Source organism: Henckelia pumila, chromosome 4 (assembly GCF_033568475.1).
Source record: "Henckelia pumila isolate YLH828 chromosome 4, ASM3356847v2, whole genome shotgun sequence".
NCBI lineage: Eukaryota > Viridiplantae > Streptophyta > Magnoliopsida > Lamiales > Gesneriaceae > Henckelia > Henckelia pumila.
In genome coordinates, this window is record NC_133123.1 from 123502627 (window position 1) to 123512070 (window position 9444).

Here is a 9444-nt window from a genome sequence, read left to right on the forward strand (position 1 = left end):
CAGATTTTGTTATGTATATTTATTGAAAAGAAAATATAAAGCAATCAAAGCTTTCAAGAAATATAAGACTAAGATTGAAAATCAACAAAGTTCAAAGATTAAAATGATTCGAAGTGATCGAGGTGAAGAGTATCTGGCTCCTTTTGAAGAATTTTGCTCAACTTTGGGCATCATTCATCAAATGATAGCCCCTTACTCACCTCAATCTAATGGCGTTGCAGAACGCAAGAATCGAACATTAAAGGAAATGATGAACCCGTTAATAAATTCTGGTTTACCTCAAAATATGTGGGGTGAAGCGATTCTCTCATCAACTTACATTCTAAACAAAATACCAATCAAAGGGAAAGATGAAACACCGTATTAACAGTCAAAAGGTCGTAAACCTTCTTACCAATACCTCAAAGTGTGGGGGTGTTTGGCTAAAGTAGAAGTACCTAAGCCAAAAAAAATTAAAATTTGGCCTAAAACGGTTGACTGCATATTTATTGGTTATTCATACAATAGTAGTGCATATCGATTCTTAGTGCATAATTCAACGATTCCTGATGTACATGAAGGCACAATTATGGAGTCAAGGAATGTTGCATTATTTGAAAATATCTTTCCATATAAAGAACGAAAAGAAATAAGTTCGAACAAGCGAACTCATGAAAACACAACTGAAACTCCACATAACAATAAGGAACCTAGACGCAGCAAGCATGTAAGAGTTGAAAAGTCGTTTGGTCCTGATTTTCTAAAATACATGTTAGATAATGAACCAAGAACTCTTCAAGAGGCTTTATCAAATCCTGAGGCTCGTTTTTGGAAGGAAGCCATACAAAATGAAATAGATTCCATCATGCATAATCATACATGGGAGTTGGTTGATCTCCCTCCGGGATGTAAACCTTTGGGATCCAAGTGGATTCTTAAAATGAAATACAAAGAAGATGGATCTATAGATAAATGTAAAGCTCGACTAGTGGTTCAAGGTTTTAGACAAAAGGAAGGATATGATTTCTTTGATACCTACTCTCCGATTTCTAGAATAACATCCATTCTTGTTCTCATAGCTATTGCAGTATTGCATGATCTTGAGATACACCAAATGGATGTTAAAACAACGTTTTTGAATGGAGAGTTGGAAGAAGAAATATATATATAAAACAACCAGAAGGGTTTGTTGTACCCGAAAAAGAACAAAATGTGTGTAAATTTGTCAAGTCATTGTATGACTTAAACAAGCACCTAAACAGTGGCATCAAAATTTTGATACTGCTATGTTGTCAAATGGTTTCACAATAAATGAATGTGACAAATGTGTATATATTAAAGGTACTACAAATGCATATGTAATTGTTTGCCTTTATGTAGATGACATGTTAATCATGGGAAACAACCATGAATTGATTGTGAAAACCAAGAAAATGTTGAGACAACATTTTGACATGAAGGATTTGGGATTGTGTGATATTATTCTAGGGATTAAAGTTTTTAGAACTTCTGCTTGAATTATTTTATCCCAAACTCATTATGTAAAAAAGGTTCTTGAACGATTTAATGCCACAAATTGTCTTCCGGCTAGAACACCTATGGATTTGGGTACATATTTAGCTAAAAATAGAGGAGAACCTGTTTTACAAGTGGAATATGCAAGGGTGATAGGAAGTTTGATGTACTTAACTAACTTTACACGTCCTGCTCTTGCATATACAATAAAGAAATTTAGTCGGTTCACAAGTAATCCAAGTGAGGATCATTAGAAAGCATTAATGAGAGTGTTTGGATATTTGAAATACACTTCAAGTTATGGAATAATGTATACAAAATATCCTGCGGTCCTAGAAGGATATTGTGATACAAATTGGATTTCTGACACGAAAGACTCTAAGTATACTAGTGGATAGGTGTTCACAATTGGTGGAGGATCGGTGTCATGGAGATCCTATAAACAAACTTGTATAGCTCGGTCGACTATGGAGTCCGAGTTCATTGCTTTAGATGAAGCTGGTGAAGAAGCCGAGTGGCTTCGAAACTTTCTAGAAGATATTCCATGTTGGAATAAACTGGTGTCTTCTATTACTATTCATTGTGACAGTCAGTCATCAATAGGAAGAGCACAAAGTAGTATGTACAATGGTAAATCTCGACATATTCGTTGGATACACAATACCATAAGACAATTGATCTCAAATGGGGTTATTTCGGTTGATTATGTGAAGTCAAAGGAAAACCTTGCGGATCCGCTTACAAAAAGTATAAATAGAGATCAAATGTAAAAACTACTAAGAGGAATGAGTTTAAAATCCACACAATAAAATATTTATAGCGGTAACCCAACCTTGAGAATTGGAGATCCCAAACCTTGGTTCAATGGGACAACTAAGTTATAAATATTAGTTTGAGTACTTGGAATCTTTACTCACTCATTCCTAGAATATCCAAGTAAAATGTACCTGCAACATGTGATGAGGTTAAGTTTTTTTTAATGATTCATATACCTATGAGATAGAGTAACGCAAGATGCTCTTGATAGAAGATCATCTATATAAGTGCAAAGTATTGACCGCTTTGATTGAAACACTTATGAATCTAAGATATGATCCAGGGCCGAAATGGACACAACGTGAGAACAAAATATGTTAGAGTATTGTTATGTAAATACTATTGACTTGGTTTACAAAAACGGTTGACTAGTTCAAGACATCGCGTCACTATGCAACTAGTAAATCCGATAGTATTTTACTATATTAGGTTCAAAGCCACAAGCTACCTATCCTCATTTAACAATAACTCATAAAGACTTTCTCGAGAGAATGATAAACGTACTCGAAATTCATTTATGTGGGAGATTGTTGGAAAAGTTTTTGAATAAATTGTAGTTGAAGTAAGCTTGAAAGACTTATTTGAATTGTATTGGAATAGTTTGAATTTGGTGAAATAAATTGGATAGAAAACTTTTTTTGGTTTGTCCCACATTGGAATATTTTCATTGTGTTTAACTCCATAAATAACCCAAATTTGGATTATGGGATTGGGCCCTTAGGGCACCGATGTTTTGTAAAGGGGCAAGATGCTAATCGATGCAACAAACACGCGAGCGCGGCCGGCGCGGTTCGGAGAGGCGAGGTCTTATGATCCGATTATTCTTTTTGAATAAAATTTAGTTAAAATAATATTTATTATTATTTTAGTGTGAGCGCTTGAGCTGCAGTAAACTATCGCCCGAGCGCAGCACCTCTTCTGCAAAACAGAAGGTTGGCCAAAATTTGGCCGCCCAAGCGGTCAAATATTACCGCTCGAGTGCAGCATCCAAAAATCGAGACAGAAAGGTTGAGTAAAGTTGGCCGCCCGAGTGGTCATTTTTCACAGCCCGAGCGCGCTGCCTGCAGTCCAAAAAGTCACGACTCTTTCTGGGCTTTTTCTGTCATGAGTTGCATCCTTAGGCCATAAGACGTATTTTTTGGAGTCTTAGGCTATATATATGATAAGTTACAACGCAGAAAGGTATCTGAAATTCAGACAAAACATCTGATAACGTATTACATCAGATTTCTTTGAAAATTCTTCCCTCTCTCTCACAAAAGTTAAGTTGACACATATTTTTGTTCGACGAAGATTGAGATATTTGTTGAGCTACTATATCTCGATTGTAAAGTCGTTGTATGTTAGAGACGATTGCCGCCAACGTTGAGCACTGTTAACTGGCAATTTCGTCTTGCGGATAGAGAGATTCTCTCGCCTCGACTTGTTTGTTGCCATTGTTGCTGTTATTGCTGGTGTTGTTCAGAATTCAGAGTACATCCTAATAACACATTCTTTGTGTTTTGTTATTACCCAAATCATGTTGGAAAGTGGAAATAGATCTCAATAAGAAGGCTTTTATGTTCTTCCCACATATAAAGATGATTGCCATTTTGTTAAACATGATGAAAAGTTAAATTTGGGTTACCATCACCTTCAACTGTTTCTAAATTTATGAGTTCTTAGTTTATGCCATTTTAATTTCTTGGCAAGAAGGATCACCAAACTATAGTGTTGTAAGAATAAAAAGTTCAAGTTTTGAAATGTTTTTTTTTGTTTTTCTGTTTAAACCAGTAAAGAAATATATTGTTCTGTAGACCTCCAAGCTGCAGATTGAATCGTTCAAGCCAAAAGTTTTTCGTTTCTTGGTTTTTGTTTATTACTTCAGACTGAAATTTTATTTTTTGGTCCCGATAATTGTAGATAATTGTAAATCGGAGAATTTTTTGGATCAATTTATTTTTGTACCGATGTCCCCTCATTTTTCTTTATGTTGGCAGGTTATTGAAAGTGGAAAACAAGAAAAAAATTTGGTTGCAATAGTAGGAAAATTCAGTGTAATATGAAACTTTCAGCAGGTGAAGAACAGTTGACACCATTGCTACTAGAAACAGCAAGGGCTAATGAGCTGCTATTGGTACAAAATTGTGCCCAAGGATGAGTTCATCATCGAAAATTGTTTCATGCACAATAAGTTTGCATTCAGCAACTACCCCAAAGCTCCACTGGTTGTTGCTACACCACGGAAAATTACGTCCTTTAGCATGGCTGGCAAGCGATGAAACATGCTAAAAATTCAATTCATTTTAGCAATGCCCATATTATTCGTTTGTAAATTCAATTTGTTTTTTTCTTCATTTTTGGTAAATTGAGTTTGGTTTCTGCATGGCTGTGAAGTGTTGTTTTATTTCAGCGTCTTTTGCAACATTAATGTATGATAGAAATGACATTTTAACATACAGTTGTATTTTATAGTTTACAATTGAGAAATTTTTATGGCAACTTATCTGCATTATACAATTGGTTAATTATTATAAGAACTTATTTGCAGATTCTTGTTGTATGCTTCTGGAAATGGGCAGCCATTGTACAATGACTCAATTACTATCCCAAGGACACATAATTAGTTGGAAATGGGCAGCCATTGTACAATGACTTAATTACTGTCCCAAGAACACATAATTAGTTCTCCAGAAGCATACATCAACAAGAAAAAATTCAAAATGAAAGACAAAGTCCAGAAATTTTTGCAGAGCAACCTATATTACACAATGGTTTACTCTAGCTAGCACCTACATCAATGATCAAATCCATTGTTAAATCCTTAAAAATGGCTTCCTAAACGATGAACTTATTGGTTAGCTACATATCGATTCCTCTGAGTAAAATTTCTTTATGCACAAAATATATCATAGGAACCAGCAAAAACACTTGCAAACTGATATCCAACAAAATACTAGGATTGAGATAATTCACTATAATGCTAGGATACTTGCAAACACTATACATTGAAATAATTCACAAAATGCACAGAATACTTGCAAACACTATACATTGAGATAATTCACTATAATGCTAGGATTCCAAAGAAACTTATATCCGACAAAAATTGGAACAAAAAAATCTGTTTTCCCCTTTAAAAAACCCAAAAAACCAAAACCTTGTCACAATACACAACACGATCACATTCTTTCCTTCACAGCTCCTCTCTTTCTTTCATTTTTTGTGTTTCTTGATCATCCCCTTCATTTTTTCTTCTATCTAAGAGCTTCAGATAATCTTTTCTTCACACAAGTTATTCATATGATATCAATTCTCCCCTCTTTCTCCCATTTTCAAGATGTCTAGATCTTCTTCGACTCCATCAATATCTATAATATATCTATAAGTCAAAAAATGAACAAAAAAACCAAAAAAATAAATAAATCATAATAAAGTATTTGTTTGAATAAATATAAACAAAACGCGGAAGGTGAAGAATGAAAAATACACAGCAGAATAGGAAAATGGATTGACAACAAGAATACACAATAAAACAGCAGAATGAACAATACACAGCAGAACAAGAATGAACCAATTTGGCACGCATTATAACAAGAATCACAAAAATGACAACAAAAACATAAAATAGGTTGACGAAGAAATTAAACCAGCATAAACTAAGAACTCAAAAATTTAGGAACAGTTGATGTGAGGCCTCTGTCCCACATGGAAAAAATGAAAAGTTTAAAATGTGTTTAAATGAACTACAATGGACTTTTATAGCAACTTGGATTAATCATTTTTGTAAAACGAGGACGAATACGAAGTAGTTGCTATAGGAGCCCATTGTGTGAAGTCGGGCAGGCGCGGGCCTGGGCCCGGGGCATGACAGAATGGTATAAAAGACGGTCACCAGCTGGCAGACCCCGGGAAATAAGTGTTATGCGGTACAAAGTGCTACGTGCGTGGGAGTTACCTCTTGAACCTGCGGGGCAAAGTGCTACATGATGGGAGCCACCTCTTGAACCCGTAGAGCCACCTCTAGATTCCCGGTGCTGGTGGATCGAGAGGTCAGGTTCTGTCCCACATGAAAAAAATGAAAGATTTAAAATGTGTTTAAAATGAACTAAAATGGACTTTTATAGCAACTTGGGTTAATCATTTTCGTAAAGCGAGGATGAATACGAATTAGTTGCTATAGGAGCCCATTGTGTGAAGTCGCGCAGGCACGGGCCTGGGCCCGGGGCATGACAGAATGGTATCAGAGATGGTCACCAGCTGGCAGACCCCGGGAAATAAGTGCTATGCGGGACAAAATGCTACGTGCGTGGGAGCCACTTCTTGAACCTGCGGGGCAAAGTGCTACATGATGGGAGCCACCTCTTGAACTCGTAGAGCCACCTCTAGATTCCCCGTGCTGGTGGATCGAGAGGTCAGGTCGCGACAAGGACGTCGCGTTCTGAAGGAGGGGTGATTGTGAGGCCCCTGTCCCACATGGAAAAAATAAAAGGTTTAAAATGTGTTTAAAATGAACTACAATGGACTTTTATAGCAACTTAGGTTAATCATTTTCGTAAAGCGAGGACGAATACGAAGTAGTTTTTATAGGAGCCCATTGTGTGAAGTCGCGCAGGCGCGGGCTTGGGCCCCGGGGCGTGACAGAATTCTTCCCCCTGGTGGGGAGTTTTTGCCCTCCCCAGGAATCGAATCTTGTACCCCAGGCTTAAATACAAAGTTTTATGATTCCTGGTACCATTGAGCTAGCTTTTTTGTAATGGACTGGGCTGGCCCAGCTATTCTTGCACTCATGGTTTTTACCCCCCTGGTGGGGAGTTTTTGCCCTCCCCAGGAATCGAACCTTGTACCCCAGGCTTAAACACAAAGTTTTATGATTCCTGGTACCATTGAGCTAGGGCAAAAACTCCCCACCAGGGGAGAGAAGACCATGAGTGCAAGAATGGCTGGGCCAACCCAGTCCATTACAAAAAAAGGCACCCTTTTTTTTAATGGACTTGGCTGGCCCAGCCATTCTTGCACTCATGGTCTTCTCCCCCCTGGTGGGGAGTTTTTTGCCCTTACCAGGAATCGAACCTTGTGATGACTCGAGTTCTAATCTCTCATTAATCTCATTAATCATTATTAAACCATGTTAGACAATAATCAAAGTCTAAACAAAAGAATAAAAAAAAAAAAAAAAATTTCTAACATATTACACGGCGCACGCGCGGCAGGTCTTCTCGCGCGCGCGCCGGCCTCCAAATTCGAAGGTCGCGACTTGGCTCGCGCGCGCGCGAGCAGGGGCTCGCCCGTGCGCCAGCCAATGCTGCAGAAAAAAATTACATTTCCCTGTTGCTGTCAAATACTCCATCATGCACATATTTGATTCAAGATCAATTCCTACCAAAGTCTAGACATGATGAAATCAAGCATAACAACTACCATGCATTTCAACATGCTTTCAATGCTAGTAATAAACCAATCCAAAGCTTTACTACATCAACATAATATCATAAAAATGCAAGATCATTGTCATATATCAAAATCAAGATACATCCTGATGGAATCAAGTAGTTACATCATTTCTCAAGTTCTAAATACAACAACAAGACCTTAACTAGATCATCTACAAGTCTTGTACAAGTATCTTTAAACATGATCATGATTAAGACTCATTAAACTTCATGACAGCACACATAACTCCTAACTCGGATCCTCACGCTATATCGATTTCATCCCTTGTTCTTTAAGTCCGCCTTTGCCCGGTTCCACTTCCTCCTATTGCAATGACACATACAACAAAACAATAGCCGGATAACTCCGGTGAGAAATATATTTCCCAGTAAAAGCAACTAAACATGCATAATCAATATCACAATCATGATATAGAAGTAAATACAATGCATGCTTTCAAAACAAGGTTCTTTTCATCATTCATCAATTGGGATCCCGAGAAGAAGATATCATAGCTAATCCACCGACACACCCTATCGAGGTGGGGCTACTATCTTGCTCCTCTAGACTTTGAAGCCATTATATATGTAGCTCAGACGCTAGGCTCAAACAACCACCCAGGCCATACATATACAATCCCTCAAATCGTCTATTCGAACGTGTCCGTTCATTTCAAACTCAAAGGAATAAGTCATCAAGATGAATGCAACATGTAACATAATCAGGGCATTCATTATATCAAGAACTTATTCAAGTAATCAAAAGAAAGCACATAAGAGCACTTAAACAAACAAGTATGTGAATTGAGGGACTCGATACAAACTATCTCGAGTTGTAATCCCAATCAAATTGTAGTCCACTTTTACCTTTCAAATGTGATGTCTAGAAGGTCTTCAAACTTGTCAAAATCTTGTTCAATCTTCTATCGGTTTCGAAGTCGACGTTCTTGAGTTGAGTTGCCCTGTTTATGCACTGAGACAATAGCATAACAAACAAGGAACCATTATCTAATAGTTCAGCAACTTCCAAAGCCAAAAACAATATCAAATCACTTCAATTCAAGAATTCGACGGCATTTCGGTATAACTCGGCGATTCCCGCAAATCTCTAAATCATTTCAAACATTCATATCACTTATTCAACCTCTAAACCAACATATCAGCAGGTGTATAGATTGAATCACAGCTAAGAAAGCATAAGAACAAGATATACAACTCAAGCTTCAATCAAACTTCAAGATTAACAAAGCTAGAAGCTCAACAACACCAAATCAAAACCAACATCTGATATCTGCCATTTTCGAAATCCCAAACCTTGATGAACAAAGAATATACTTACATCAAATCGAAGGTCTTGGCGAGAGGATTCCAAAACATCTTTCGGAATCGAAATCGGATAATCGTAGCCCAAGATATGAAGATTTGAAGACAAAGAAATGAATTGGAAATTCTCTTGACATTTGCTCTCGGTTTTCCTTCTTTCCTTGGCTGAAGAATCTGATAAAATTGCTTCCAATGACACGTGCACATGCTGAGTAACAACTTCAATTCTGATAAGTTAAATACAATTTGCACTTTAGCCCCTCAAAAGTTCAAAAATTGCAATTCAATCCTCAATTACTCAATTCATTCAAATTCAATCCTAATCAATTTAAGAATATTAGAATTTAAATCAAAACTCCAAATATTCCCAAATTAATTATTCTCGGATTAAAATTAAATA

The 9444-nt window shown here is 36.9% G+C and overlaps 1 long non-coding RNA gene across 1 annotated transcript; it reads right to left on the reverse strand.

Moving 5' to 3' along the window:
* Positions 1–7834: 7834 nt before the first annotated feature.
* Positions 7835–9197, reverse strand: LOC140860091 (uncharacterized). The gene is made up of 3 exons (XR_012143591.1): positions 9061–9197; positions 8589–8694; positions 7835–8046 (listed from the first exon to the last, which is right to left on the reverse strand). It is a non-coding gene; the product is annotated as an uncharacterized lncRNA (long non-coding RNA).
* Between the last annotated feature and the right edge of the window lie 247 nt (positions 9198–9444).